At 34.5% G+C, this 15,811-nt stretch overlaps 1 protein-coding gene across 13 annotated transcripts in view; it reads right to left on the bottom strand.

The window, feature by feature from the left end:
* Nucleotides 1-15,811, bottom strand: part of Gphn (gephyrin) — a 400,632-nt gene that overhangs the window by 288,567 nt on the left and 96,254 nt on the right. The window lies entirely within an intron of this gene.

Raw genomic sequence — 15,811 nt, 5'->3', positions numbered from 1 at the left:
TACTCAGAAAAGAAAAAGAGAGGATATGGATATGGAAAGATAAAAAAGTAGATTATTGAATCTACTTTTAGAAAGCAACTACAAGTTTTTTTTTTTTTTTTTTTTTTTTTTTTTTTTTTTTGGTTTTTTCGAGACAGGGTTTCTCTGCGTAGCTTTGCGCCTTTCCTGGAGCTCACTTGGTAGCCCAGGCTGGCCTCGAACTCACAGAGATCCGCCTGGCTCTGCCTCCCGAGTGCTGGGATTAAAGGCGTGCGCCACCACTGCCCGGCAGCAACTACAAGTTTTAAATAGTTTACATTGGATTAGATTTTTGTATATTATATACAAATTTGAGAATGATTTTGTTAGAAAATACCATACATATATTTCTAATCTTATTCATGGTATTTTACCTATACAGTTTATTTAATAATGTAATGCAAATTGCTAGTCCTTGAAAGTTATTATTACCAACTAATTAGGATATAAAGAAATGAAAGTTAGTAGTTAGTCATTACAATCAAACTTGTAGTCATGTTAGGTATGTTTTCGTGGTCAAATAGATACATATTTTGGATAGACAGGTCATCTTCAAACACTTCAGAGATCTATAGAATATAGCATTTAAGATGTTTCAATAACAGATTTTTTCTTTTTTATGATAATGACACATGCCTGCTCTTGTCAGTACCAATCTACTTCAAAGAAAATGATGAGCATTGAAGAAACTCCATATGGAGTTTACTTTCTTTGTGGCAAAAGTTTGCCAGTGAGCAAGAAAATGCCCTTACATCAACTGCTGATAAGTATGCTGTCCAAAATGGACAAGCACAACACAAAAGGACTGCTGATCCTTGCCAAGACAAGGTAGTAAGGTCCTTTAGAAAATCTAGCTTCACAGACGAGTTTGTCAGATATGCTAGGCCTGTAGGCCAAAAATAGATGCCCGAATGTTGCAGAGAAATTGTGGGTGACTGTCCAGGCAGCCAGCTGTTTCTGTCATTTGTCACAATTTTTTGGAAGTCACTTGTTTGCATTTCCTGCTTTCTCAATTAATATTATTTCCTTCTTAGGTCTTTGAGGGACTTGAAGATTTGATAGTTATAGTTTTCCTTGTTACTCAATGAAGAGGTGTAAAGTGTATAAGATTGAAAGACTTAAAAAATATTTTTGATTGGTGATACAAGTTAGGATAAAACGTGAATTAGGTACAACACTTTGGACTCACTGAAATAGGATAAATAATGGAGTATTTTCTCTGAATCTGTCAAATGTTAATGGACTGGACATTGCTAAGGTAATTCTTGACTGTATATATATTGTATATACTTACTGTGCTTATTGTATATAGTTTTTCTTATATTAGTTATAACCTTCCTTTATTATTTTAGACAAAAAAGGGTAAATGTGGTGATGCCTGTCTCTTCTCTATGCTGAAGCAGTCCTTTGTCCCTTCAGTGACAAATATCCTTACCCCCTCCCTTCTCCCTTGTCCTCTATCTCTTGTCTTTGTCTCTTATTCCCTACCCTTTGTCTCTCTGGAGCAAATCTCTGTGCTGAGAACTTGGCCTTGGAATGTCTTGCGCCCACACAGGTCCATTCAAAAACAAACAACTGCAGGAAAGTAGAAAGAAAAAAGAACCCAGATCTAAAAACAATTAAGGGACATAACAGAGGCTGGGGGATTCGCTCCATCACTTCACAACTGCCTAGCAACTTCAAGGCTCTGAGTTTACACAATAACAATTAAAAAAAAAAAAATAGAGGAAGAATTTCAGGTGAGGAAAAAAATGGTAATAAGTCAAATATAAACAATGCCTAACAAGGCAATCCTAAAACCATGGGCTCAGGAAATGGGTCAGGTGGTACAGTGATTACCTAGCAACTATAAAGCCATAAGTTTAATCTGTAGGCAGGAAGCCCTGGGTTTGATCCCTAGACTCAATGAACATACTGTATAAAGCACAGCTATACTTCCATTATTCATGAATTCATCTTAAGTTAGAATTCAAGACTGGTCTGGTATACATGATATTCAGGAAGACAAAACAAAACAGGGAAGCTTGGGAAATTTTGAATATTTATTGGATATCTGATGATATTAAGAAAATATGAGATTAGCAAAATGGCATAGCAGATAAAGGTCTTTTGTGGAAGTCTAGAAATTGAGTTCTATCTTCAGAACCCTTATAAAGATAAAAGGACAGAATTGACTGCACAAAATTGTCAACTTTGACCTCTACAGCACACCACGGTAAGCACATACACATGCATTATGTGTACACACACACACACACACACACACACAAATTGTAGGACGAGAGAATGTCTGATGGAATAGAAACTTTTGCCTACATACAACATAAATAAATATAAAATGCTAATTTTAAGTATACAATGCTAATGTATACTTGTCTAGAAAACAAAGGTGATTCCAACTTTTACACTGAAATGTCTGTGAATAAAATTGCATGGTGCTACATATGTGCTAGAAAATAATCTGGAGGCATATTTGAAAAGCATGAGAACTGCCCAAGAATTATGAATTGTTAAAGTTGTGAATCTGACACAGGGACTTAATACTATTATCTCTTTTATATATGTTTGAAGTTTTGCATTAGTTTTAAATGGTAAAAATAAATTAGGTACAGAGAATAGGACTTCCTGTGTTAACAGGTGAATCCCTTCAGAATTGGAACATTTTGTTGTTTCTTTACTTAAATCCAATGGATATTATGCCTTAAACACTGTTTTAAAAAAAGTCAGTTTGATCACAATCTCATACTGGGAGAGAAATTTTGTGGCCTAGTAACAATTACAGGGATAACAGATTATTTCATAGCCTTAATCTTGGAGTTAAATACTTATTCATGCTGAATAGCTCTATAAAATCAATAATGAAAACAGACTTCCTGTTGGTTTAACAAACAACTATCTTGTTTATCCACAGTTACCTATGATATGAAAAATTAGACCCAAACTGAATTTGTCTTAAAACATTTTTCTACAAAATAGATACATTTGTATCTGATACCTATTTATTCAACCTTAAAATTCAGAAGCTTAAAACAAATATAACATTATTTATCTTAAACTTGTGGACTGGTTGAAAAAAATCTGCTCTTGGCTAGAGTTGTTAGACCCAAAATTAATCTGTAAGTCCCAAAGACCAGGTAGCTTCCTGGGATTCTGGGAGTTGTAGTTCTTGAAAAAGTAACACCCACCCAAGGACCAAACAATTTACTGGAATTCTGGGAAGTATAGTTCTTGGAAAATAACAACAAACCCTCATGGGAAAGCACTGTGGCCTATGGGTTTTGTCCATATAAGCTGTGCCAACATGTGTCTGGAGGCCACACAACTGGAATGTTTTCAGGTTATGGTCCTGACCAAATTCCATCTTGGTTACTACTTAAAATTTTAATAAAAGCTTGCTTAAATTTGGCCAAAATCATGGAACTGGTTTTTCTGGTAAATTTTAGGATTAACAGACTGAATTGGATTCACTCACCAATACCAAGCTAATTAGAGTATTGCTATACACAGATGGGGCTCTACTGGAACCTCTTCCAGGTGTTTTTCAACCTACTCCTAAGGCTAATGAACTGACAAAATATATCCTGTTTGTAAGACAGATCTGTAAGACAGCTAATAGATGCTTGTTCTATTAGTAAAATCAGTTTAGGTGACGAAATCCAAAATCAAAAGACAAGGAAAAGCATTTTAACAAGAGGCTCTTGAAAATTTACATCAAAGCACTTTTTTTATTTTTTTGGTTTTTCGAGTCAGGGTTTCTCTGTGTAGCTTTGTGCCTTTCCTGGAGCTCACTTGGTAGCCCAGGCTGGCCTCGAACTCACAGAGATCCGCCTGGCTCTGCCTCCCGAGTGCTGGGATTAAAGGCGTGCGCCACCAACGCCCGGCTCAAAGCACTTTAATGGGAATGACTGAACACAGAGAACTAAAATAGAATCTATCAAACGGTTTAATAATTTGAAAAAAAATTCCTGTTGGTGTATCTTCTATTGGTTTATCAAGTTTTGATGCTACCAATTCTCATTTTCATATCCTTTCCTTTAAAAAAAAAACTACTTCTGCTTCATTTAAAGGATTCTTACCTAGATTAATATATTAGTTTCCCTCCTCTATTAGTTTCAATTCTTTCTAGCCATTATTTATCTTGTTATCAGAGTAAAATTCCAAAATTGGGATATTTTGCTAGTTATCTTTTTAATCATGTTGATAGTAACCCATTAACTTTACAAATACACAGATTAATCTCTCGCTAGAGATATGTTTATGAATCTCAATTTCTAGCAAAATTAAATTATTCTCAGAAAACAAATGACTTGAGTGTGTTCATACACTTAGGAAATGGTAAGAAGTGATTTACATGTAGATCTCGGTTTGCTCCAAAACAGGCTCTTAACATTTATTCAGCATTGTTTTTCAATATATGGGCAAGACAGAGCTGTAACATTTAGTTAATTAAAAGGGCATCTGGCACTGGATTAAAAAATACTGGGTAATAAAGGACAGGTCTATCATCCATGATAAATGCTGGAAAAATGGTAAAATAATTATAATGATCAAAATTTTTAATATTCATATGACAGAATCTAAAATACTTTTCATCATGTAAAATCTGAACATTCCCACTCCAGTTTAAAGAGTCATGCCAACTGTTTTCTCTTTCAGCAAACCTCCTGTCCATAGAAATCCTCAGGTGTATGTGGTGGTATTGTGTACCCTTAAACTTATCTGGGGTCAAAGAACAGACAGCCACTAGATACAGAGGCTAGAAAATGGTGGCACTCACACCTTTAATCCTAGCATTCCAGAGGCAGAAATCCATGTGTTCAAGGGTACAGACAGGCATGGTGACTCATCACGCCTTTAATCCTAGAAAGCAAGCTTTTAATCCCAGGGAGTGGTGGTAGAAGGCAGAAAGGTATATAAGGCGTGAGGACCAGAAACTAGAAGCATTTGGCTGGTTAAGCATTTGGCTGGTTAAGCTTTCAGGCTTTTGAGAAGCAGTTCAGCTGAGATATGAGGACACAGAGGCTTCCAGTCTGAGGAAACAAGATCAGCTGAGAAGTTGGCCAGGTGAGGCTAGCTGTGGCTTGTTCTGTCTCTCTGACCATCCAGCATTTCACCCCAATAACTGGCCCCAGGTTTCATTTTATTAATAAGACTCTCTAAGATTCCTGCTACAGGTGTACTTAGGTACTCTTCTATACCTCACTGCACTTTATACATACCTGTTTTCCCACACAGTGAATTTTGGTTATTTATATACTATTAATGAAGGTATATAAAACAATTGATAGAGTTATAAAGTTTGAGTTTTCATCTGCAGTTATACATTACCAAGACAGAATTTCATAAAACGAGCTCTCACTCAATAACAAATTCTAGCTTTCCAGGACTATAGTCACCTCAAATCATAGGTATTGTGATTAGCCCTGAGTAACCAGATTAATTTTTACTGCAAGCCTTCCAAACAAATCAAAACTAGACAAAACCATTAAAGTTTACTTAGGTTTTTATAAACAGGGCCTGGCCACAAGGATGCATCTGCCAGGTATATTCTAGTCTCAAGGAAGTTATTTCATACTAACTAATAAATGAATAGTTTCTTTTTATGCACATTGTGGGAATCCCACTGATGCTGCTTATGCCTGGTACCAACCTTGTCTAAGTATACAATAAATTGCATTTTTGTACGATCCTAGATCTGTTGTCTCTCCTTGTATCTTAGGGCACCTTGGAGAAGATCATAATCTTGAACTAGCTTGGTTTCAAACACTGAACAAAACAAATTTAGATTAGTACTTGATAAGGATGTAACACAAATAACGTCCATAATCTGACATGTTCCCTTTGAAAAAAAATTAAAGGTTCATAATGGAAGAAAATAAGAAGCCAGTTGAGTAACTTAAAACAAAAGAAAAGTAAAAAATAAAAAACAATGCAAATGAGAAGGTGATACCTTCTGTGTGTGTGTGTGTGTGTGTGTGTGTGTGTGTGTGTGTGTGTGTGCGCGTGTGTTTTGAGACAGGGTTTCTCTGTATAGTTTTGGTGCCTGTCCTGGATCTCACTCTGTAGACCAGGCTTGCCTGGAACTCACAGAGATCTGCCTGGCCCTGCCTCCCAGAGTGCTGGGATTAAAGGTGTGTGCTACCACTGCCCGGCAGGAGATAATACTTCAAAGCACAAGTTTCTGAAACTCCTCAAGGTTTCAGTCATTCTCTGTCATTGTGGGGGAAATTGCTCCCCAGAGCAATTAAAGGATCTTACGTCTATGGCTAAAAACAAACAAACAAATAAATAAATAAAACAAACCATACTGGATGATAAAACAGCTTTAGCAGAAAAAACAAAAATTTCAGGATAAAGCATAAAGCAAATATTATAAAGATTAGATTCAAACAAGAAAGACCTCTTGATGGGAAGAGTTCATCAAACAGCATGACCATTCAGTCTAAACTAACTTGTAAGACTAACAAATGCTTTTAATTTGATCAGATATAACTTGCCAAAAGGGAAACTTCCCAAAGTTAGGGCTGGGGAAGGGTTTTGTTTTTGTCTTTCCAGGAGAATGAAGGTTCCAATTAAGGAATCTGAAGACCACTGGACAAATGAGACATCTGAAGAAAAAGGACGAATACAGAGAAAATGTCCCAAGAAAAAGAGTCCATTGGCCTAATAGTTTATCACATTTCCAACAGGATAAAATTTCATAAATCTTCCCAAATGTTTGTTTTTGCTGTTCTCCACAGGTACATAATGCAAATGGTCTTTTTGTGGTCCCAGTTCAATTAAAAATTAAAGCTGGCTTTGGAGTTGGGGTGTTGTTCTCTCCTCCTCTAAACCTAAGCATGCTTGTTAAAAGGAAAATCCCAAATCTCCTGTCTCATGTTAGAAGAGCCACCTGATAAGGGACAGAAGAAAAACCAAAACTAAGGGACTATTCTATTGGCATTAATTTCATAATCCTTTGGTTTTATTTTGACTCTTTAAAACTTTTCATAAGGTATAAATATCTCAAAATCTATAAAATTAACATATATATTAAACCTTTGTCATGATATTAATAATGGACATATAGAGTACTAATTCTTAAAAAAAAAAAAAAAAAAAAAAAAAAAAAGGCTTCATCTAGCTTCCTGTATATGATTTCGGGTTGAGTCTCTATCAGATAACTAGGAACTAGGAATTAAGTTTTCATACTCTGGAGGTACATAACAAATTATGGTCCTTAAAACTCTTTGAGATCTGCTGCATATGACACTTAAAATATTTAAACTTTCTACAGTGAACCATGACCATGTTTAACAGAAACACTTAAAGTCTCCAAAAGGAGAATAGGGCCCCACAATGATGATTCAACTGGGACTATGGTAATGACACTAATCTGACAAACGCCACCCAAAGATAAGCTTTGGACTGCAAACTCCTCAGGACAATTTCAAGGTGGATAGCTAAGATGGTCCAGCCTCACAGACTACTCTAGCCAGGACTAAAGCCCTGAACTTTCCCATTACACAGACTGGAAAACAAATGATACAGCTAGCTCTCCCAGGACTTGACAATTATCCCATTTTTTTCAGGGTCCCCTAAAGATGCCATCACCCTCAGACAGCAGGAAGTAATTTTAAGAATATGATGCCTTCATTCCCAAGAGGTGGAGTGGGCAGTTTTTGGTTGTTCAGTGGGTTATAGATATTTGTCATCGTTTAGGGGGGTTGGTTACAAGTTGTAATTGGTAATGGTTGGGAAGAAAGCTGAACAAAGATTAGATTCAGGGATCTCATTGTGAAAAGAAAAAGGGGGGGATACGGGAATGATAGGATAAAAGGGTAGATTATTGAATCAACTTTTGACCAAAAAAGCAACTACTAGTCTTAAATATTTATATTGGTATAGATTTTTATATATTGGTACAAATTTGAAGTTATTTTTCTTAAACTGTATATATGTTTCTACTCTTGTTTAAGGTATTTTCATATTGATACAAATTTAAGGTTATTTTGGTTTGAACATGCTATATATGTTTCTACTCTTGTTCAAGGTATTGTACATATACAGCTCAATTAACAATGTAATGTAAATTTCTAGTCCTTTCAAGTTATTATTACAAACTATTCAGGAAAATAAAGAAATGTGGGTTAGTAGTTAGTCACCTATTACAATCAAACTTGTAGCCATTTTAGGTACATTTTCAAGGCCAAACAGATATATTTTAGATAGGTGGTCTTCAAACACTTCAGAGATCTACAGAATACGGCATTTAAGGTTTTTTTTATTTTTTATTTTTATTAAGGTTTTTTTGTTTGTTTGTTTGAATGACAATGTGACATGTCTGCTCCTGGCAACACTAATCTACTTCAGAAAAGATGATGGGCATCAAAGAAACTCCATATGGAGTTTACTTTCTTTACGGCAAAAGTTAGCCACTAAGCAAGAAACTGCCCTTACTTTGACTGCTGACAGTATGCTGTCCAAACTGGACAAGCAGGAAACAAAAGAAAGTGATTGCGCAGCTTTGCCAAGACAAGGTGGGAGAGTCCTTCAAAAATCCTGCTTCACTGAAATGTCTGTGAGATATTCTAGGCCTGTAGGCTGAAGATGGATGCCCCAAAGCTCCAGAGGAACCTTTGGTGACTGTTCAAGCAGACAGCTGTTTCTGTCATTTCTTGGTTTTCGAAGTTGTCTGCTCTGCACTTCCTGTTTACTCAGGTAATATTATATCCTTTTCAGGTCTCTGATGGAGCTGAAGACTACAAAGTTATAATTATAGCTTTCCTTGTTAACAAATTCAGAAAAGAAACTCGCAAAAGAGGTGTAAAGTGTATAAGGTTGAGAGACATAAATTGATAGATTTGGATTGGTAATACAAGTTAAAACAGAAAGTGAATTAGGTGTAATACTTTGGACTCACCAAGATAGAATAGATAATGGAGTATTTTCTCTGAATTTGTGAAGTGCTATGGATGAGACATTGTTAATGTAATATCTGGCTGTATATATTTGTATATACTTATTGTATATAGTTTTTTTCTATGTTAGTGAAAACATTTGCTTTTTATTTAGACAAAAAGGAGGGAATGTTGTATGACATTTTGTTTGTGTTCTGACAAATAAAGCTTGTTTGGAGTCAGAGGGCAGAGCTAGCCACTAGTTAACCATACAGGTCTGGAGGTTTATACAGAGAGAAGATAGTAAGTGATAAAATGGAGCAGAGAGAGGATCTAGTGCCCTTTTGGACAGAGGAATGGAAGAGGTAGGAAGGTAATAGCAGCTGCTCCCAGTTCTCTGATCTTTCAGACTTTTATTCCAATATTTGACTCCTGATTTTTTTATTGACAAGATTAACTAGATTTACACATCACACCAATGTACATGAAATCAAAATATGTAAGTTATTAAAAAAAATTGATAGCCAACTCCAAAAACAAAGCATAGAAAGTTCTAGTTGTGTGTTGGGGGCAGGCTCTAGCTGTTGTAGCACAGGTAAGACTTGATTTGTGATCCCTGTGATCCTGTCTCTCCATTCCTCACAACTATTGACATTACAGATATGCACCACCATACCTGGCAGTGACATCTGAGATAATTTTAAATGATTAATACATGCTAGTAATACAATCTCTTTAAAGTCTAAAGAATTGATACATTCTTTATTTTACCAACAAACACTAAGTAAACAGTTTTCATTTATTCTCACTTAGAGTAGTAGCTGGGCATTTGAATGAACTCATTCAGATAGAGTAATTTGTCTAAAAAGAGTTTAAAACTCTTGTTTTTAAATGAACCTAATATAATGTTTCACAAATAAGAATCTGTATCATTCTATTTTTGCTCAAAGGAAGAAACATGCTGTTAAAAAAAATCAAGACTCAGCTATGCTAAGATTTTCAAGTGTTTCCATTTTTCAGATTCAGCCTAGAATTCTTATGGTTACTTAGCTGAGCAGATGGCTCAGAAGGATAAATATTTGTAGCTTAACATTTTAAATAAAGACTATATCCTTTATAGTAGACTTACTTTATGGGAAAAAGTCATCTGTGACAACAAACTGTTCTTATGTAACTATTTTGGGAACAGAAGTCTGTTTTAGTATAACACATTAAACTGAAACAGAAAAAGATATGTTTGAATTAACAGTACTTTACTTTCTAATTTGAATTCGAATTTTGGGTTACTCTTTGGGATAATATTTAAAAAAGGATTTTAAAAACCTAACAATTACTCTATCATCACTATTGATTTATGATTTGCTACTGTCTTATAATAACTGGTCTCATGTTTTTGGGAAATTTCACCTTTTAAATGTTTCCTAGAATATCAGTAGTCACTTGGAAGTGGTCTGAAGACCTAGAGTTCTAACTGCACTTTAGGCAAATAACAGCCAATCCATCAAAGACTTCCTCGATAGTTACTGTTGTCATCTGACAGAATCTAGAATCACCAGGGGATGGGCCAAGGGATATACCTGAGAGACCATCTTGATTATGTTCATCTGTAAATTAATGTGGGAAAATTCATCTTTACTGTAGGTGGGGCTACTCATTGGGTAAGGAATCCTGGACTATACAAAATGGAAAATGGAGAAAGCAAAGAACACTGGCATGCATTCATTGTTCTTTTCTTGTTGCCTTGACTTTTCCACCATGATGAACACTGTACCTTGAAATATAAGCTAAAATAAAACAAACCAACCTACCTACTTTCCTTCCTTCCTTAAATTGTTTTTGTCAGGGTATTTTATCACAGCAAGAAGAAAGTAATTAAGACAACTTTTCTGGTTTATAACTTGCTTCTGACTCTATTCCACATAAATTCCTGTCAAAATTTTACAGAGAAACAAATGAATTAGTGTTTTGCACATAAAGATATCTGATTAACAGTCCTATTTGTATATTGTATCTAGATATTTTGTGTGTGTGTGTGCGTGCGTGCGTGTGTGTGTGTGTGTGTGTGTGTGGTGTGCATGCACATACACACACATGGGGGGTGTTGTTTTTGAGACAAACTGCAGATGACCTTGAACATCTGATCCTCCTGTCTCCACTCTCAGTGCTGGTATTAAGGGCATCATGCCCAGTTTATGGTGTTATTGGGATTAAACCTTGTATGTCTTGGATGCTATACCAACTGAACTATATCCCTAGTTCGGTTTTGGTTTATTAATGCCTTCATTAATAAAACTCAACTAGTTTTGGTTGTTATTTTCTTAGTATAAACAGAACTCTTATGGGAGTGTTGCTGAAGACCAGATCTTCAGAAAATATCACAAGATGATTGAAATTATCTTTGAAAAATATTTTAATGTCTTATGAGAAGTTTCCCAACTTTACTATCTCAAAGTATTTCACAGTACCCCTAAATCTAGAGGTGCTACAGGTAGTTCTCTAAGTAAGTTTTATATTCTAATAAGTAAGCAGCTGCTTAAAGAAAGAATCAACATTTTATTTCAAATAAGAATTATTATTTTAATTTATTCCTAGCCACAATTATAACAAGATGGATATACCTTTTGGGCTACATACAGATCTTAAAGTTTAGAATCACATTGGACACCACCACTACTCTTGTTCCCTATTCCACACTGATTTTCTTACATTACTTGCTTTTTTGTTTGTATCAGTTAACTATGGAAAACCCAGCTTCATGAAGATATGGTGTCATCATATGATGCAATCCAATGTCAAAACGGAATTAACTTGAGCCAGGACTTTGTTTGACACCTGTGATGATTTTCCTCATACACTACACTGTGCTGCTCACAGAAATATTTTATGGATGTGATAGGTTGGATACACTGTATGGAAAATGTGGTTCCTAATCATGGTTTCTTGTAGAAAACTGCGAAAATTAGCTTTATAAGGAGTTTCATTCAATTTCTACTCCATTTCATTTCATTCATGGAACACATTGACACAATAGGTTGAAAACTTTTATTATTCTTTAATTCAGACAGCTTGAATAATATAATGCTAAATGTACTCAGTAAACACTGAGTAGCTGGAGTACATTAGCAATAACTTTAGATATTAACAAGTATATTAATTCTTACCTTTTATATTATCTACAAAAAACGAAAGAATTTTTTTCATTTATAATCTAAAATATTGACATTTTTAGAACTATGGATTGTAATTTTTTGAAAATAACAATTATGAATATATTTCATTATTTGATGTGCTTGCAATTCTGCTCAGAAAACTGGGAAAATATTCATATCAAACATAAATTTACTAGTATGTATTTTATTATCTGAAAAAAATGAATTAACAACTTTCATAGCACTTAGGAAGATAAAAACTAAACAACAATGAATAATATTATATTAAAGCCAACAGCAAAGTTGTAGTGGGAATCGGCTCCACCCATGACCTTGGGGCTATCTGGCTTGATAGAGGCAGTGCTTTTTATCTGCCTACAGGAACTCTTAAAAGGAAGGAGGAAGGGAATCACGCTGTCTTGGGTGGTAAAGACCAGATGAGGAGGTGTGAAGCAGTGTGTGATTGGTCCCCAGCTTTCTAAGGACTCTGCAACTGGATTTACCTTATCCTGTATCAGTGAGTCTGTTTTCCCATAGACCCCCTTAATAAACTGATACATATTCACCATTGAGGCTCTTGTTATATATAGAGATAGGCCATTATACAGGAAGTGTAATTACAGAAGACCTATTGGAATAGGTGGATGAATATCCATAAATTCAGTCTTATGAAAAGGTTCCAAGAAAAAATATTCCAGGTATAGGGAGCAAAATTGAATGAATGAATAAATAAATAAATAAATAAATAAATAAATAAATAAATAAATAAATAAATAAATAATAAAAATGATGGAATAGAGTTTAGCTTGTTATTCAGTAAAAGAAATCCAATGTAACTTGTGTAAATAGAATGAAAGAAAAATGGTAATGATATGGCAGAGAAGGCCACAAACCATGGTCTAACTAGTCTATCTTTACTAGATGAGAAAGTCAGTACACGATTTCAAAAGAAATGTCACGGTTTGATTTCATGTTAATAAAAGGTTTCTCTGGCTGTGCTGTATGGAGACTAGATTAGCAGATGACAAGAATGAAATATTTAGAAGTTCTGTAATAAACTAGAGGGGATAGTCATTTGAACCAAGGGAGAAGATGACATAATATAGGTAAGCTCAATATAATTTTGGAGATGCAATTTTAGATTGACTAGTTATGATGATAGTAAAGGAAAGAGACCAAGAAAACTAAGAATATTTTGTAGGTTTGAATTTGAGTTTTTGAGAATATTGTTATTCCATTTTTTAAAACTGGGTAAGCTATAGAGAAAGAGATCTAGGAAATAACTAGGAATGAAGAAATTACTATTGTTAAACTATCAAAAGAAATTGAAAGCTGAAACTGTCTACTTGAAAACAATTTAATATACACCATTACATATTTTTTAAAAGTATACTCATGGTTTACAAAGATGTTGCTATACTACTTTTAGTATATACATGTTCTAAACTATGTTATGTACATGAGAATTAACTGATTTCAGCATTAATAAAAGTTCATTTTAATACACTTATCTCAGTCTAAAATTATATAGAAATTAGCATTATTACTTGATTAATATGTGCTTTTCCCACTAGTGCCTATGCTGTAAGAGATGAGGAATCGTCTTATTCTCTGATAACTGAAGTGCTAAGTTAAGGATTCTATTGCTGTGATAAAATACCATTACCAGAAAAATTTAAGAAAGAAAAGGTTGACTTCATCTTACAACTCTCAGATCACACTCCATCACTGAGAGAAGTCAAGGCAGGAACTCAAGGAAGGAACCTGAAGACAGGAACTGAAACAATATTCATGGAGTAATGCTTTTTACTGGCTTGCTCCTCGTGGCTTGCTCAGCCTGCTTTCTTATACGATCCAGGTCCAGCTATTCAAGAATGGAACCATCTCCACAATGATCTGGGCCTTTTCACAACAATTATCAATCAAGAAAATGCCCTGCAGATATGACTAAAGGCCAATTAGCATTTCCTCTATTAAAATTCCATCTTCCTGCCTTAATACAAGGAGAGGTGCTTACGTCTTACTTCAACTTGATATACCATGTTTTGTTGATACCCACTGGAGGCCTGCCCCTTTCTGAACAGAACTGGGGAAGTAGTAAATGGGGGGGGGGAGCAGGAGGGAGGAAATGAGAGGAGACAGGGAGGGGAAACTGCAGTCAGGATGTACAATAAATAACTTTAATAATAATTTTAAAATTTCCCTCTTCTCAGGTATGTTTACATTTGTATCAAGTTGACAAATATCAAACAGCAGAGTAAATAAGTAAACGAATAAAAATCAGTAGCATGATAAAGAGACTAACATAACAATTTTAAACCAGCAAAATTTAGCATTTATAAAAATCATATATTTTATTGTATTTATATAAATAAGTATTAATTCTCTTATTACCTGAAAATAGCTCTTAAACTTGGGGAAGAAAAATAATAATTCTACTAAGGAATACATCAATTGTCTAAATGCAAACCATTTATTAACTATATTGCTATTAAACATTCAATATATATAAGAAAATATGCAGGGTGCTCAAAATTAACTCAGTAAATATTCTTCTTAAGGAGCCTACAATGAATGGAGAAATACTTTACTGAATACATGTGAATAAGTACTATTTATACAGTTCAGCTTAAAGACATTTCTTAACACAGAATAAAAGGCTTTAAAATTAATTTCTTAAAATATTTATGGTAATTTTAACACTGTTTTCTTCATTTGTTTAAGTTTTATAGCCTTTCATTTCTTCCAAATAAACACTGGCACATTAACTTTTTTTTTTGTCACTGACATATCACTCTACCCATTTTATTTAGTAGATGTATAATGCTAGAAAAGCATACATATTAATAACTAAGTTCGCATGAAGGTACACAAATAATTTAAGAGAATTTATTGATATAAAAATGAATCAGATACTTAAGAAAAAAGACACATCTTTAATTTTTGTTTGTTCTTCCTTCCCTCCTTCCTTTCTTCACTTCTTTCTTTCTTTTTTTTTTTTTTATTTTATTTTATTTTTTCCCAATACAGGGTCTCACTTTGGAGCACATGCTAGTAACTACATGTGTAACCCACCAAATCTTGCTTGATAGATACTTTTCTGTAATTCACAGAGAGCATCAGTCACTGGTTGTGGTTAAAGACTCATTTCTGACCTCTTCTGTCATATGATAAAAGCAACAGCATGTTATGTGACTAATGTAAATGAGATGCTAATTGTAAACTGAGACTGAAAAGCATATGTGTTACTACTACATGCTCAACACTTACTTTAAATGAGCCTAACTTAGAAGTTAAGGGAGGAAAGAGACATCTAATGCAGATTGGAAGTTTCAGTTCTTTGTAAGAAACTGTGTGTGTTATGTTACCTTTAATTGTATTCAGGAACTCTGCAGTTCTGTTTTGTTTTTAACAACACTGAGAAATTAAGTCCTACACTTCCCCTTATCCAAGGAAATCTTACACTAAGCTATATTCCTTGGCATCTGTGCAAAGTTCTTAAGTTTTATATTATCCATTGACAAGAAAGTATATACATGATGGCTACACGTTTTTCTGGTGTGTGTGTGTGTGTGTGTGTGTGTGTGTGTGTGTGTGTGTGTGTGTGTTTTCCTAGACAGGGTTCCTCTGTGTAACAGCCATGGCTACTGGAACTCACTTTATAAACTAGGTTATCCTTGAACTTACTGAAATCCACCTGCCTCCCTCCTAAATGCTGGGATTAAGGGCATGTGCCATCATCGCCCTACCTCTTTTTATCACTTT

This window comes from Peromyscus maniculatus, chromosome 14 (assembly GCF_049852395.1).
Source record: "Peromyscus maniculatus bairdii isolate BWxNUB_F1_BW_parent chromosome 14, HU_Pman_BW_mat_3.1, whole genome shotgun sequence".
Taxonomy (NCBI): domain Eukaryota; kingdom Metazoa; phylum Chordata; class Mammalia; order Rodentia; family Cricetidae; genus Peromyscus; species Peromyscus maniculatus.
The sequence above is the reverse complement of the archived record's forward strand: the minus strand, read 5'-3'. Positions and strand labels throughout refer to the sequence as shown.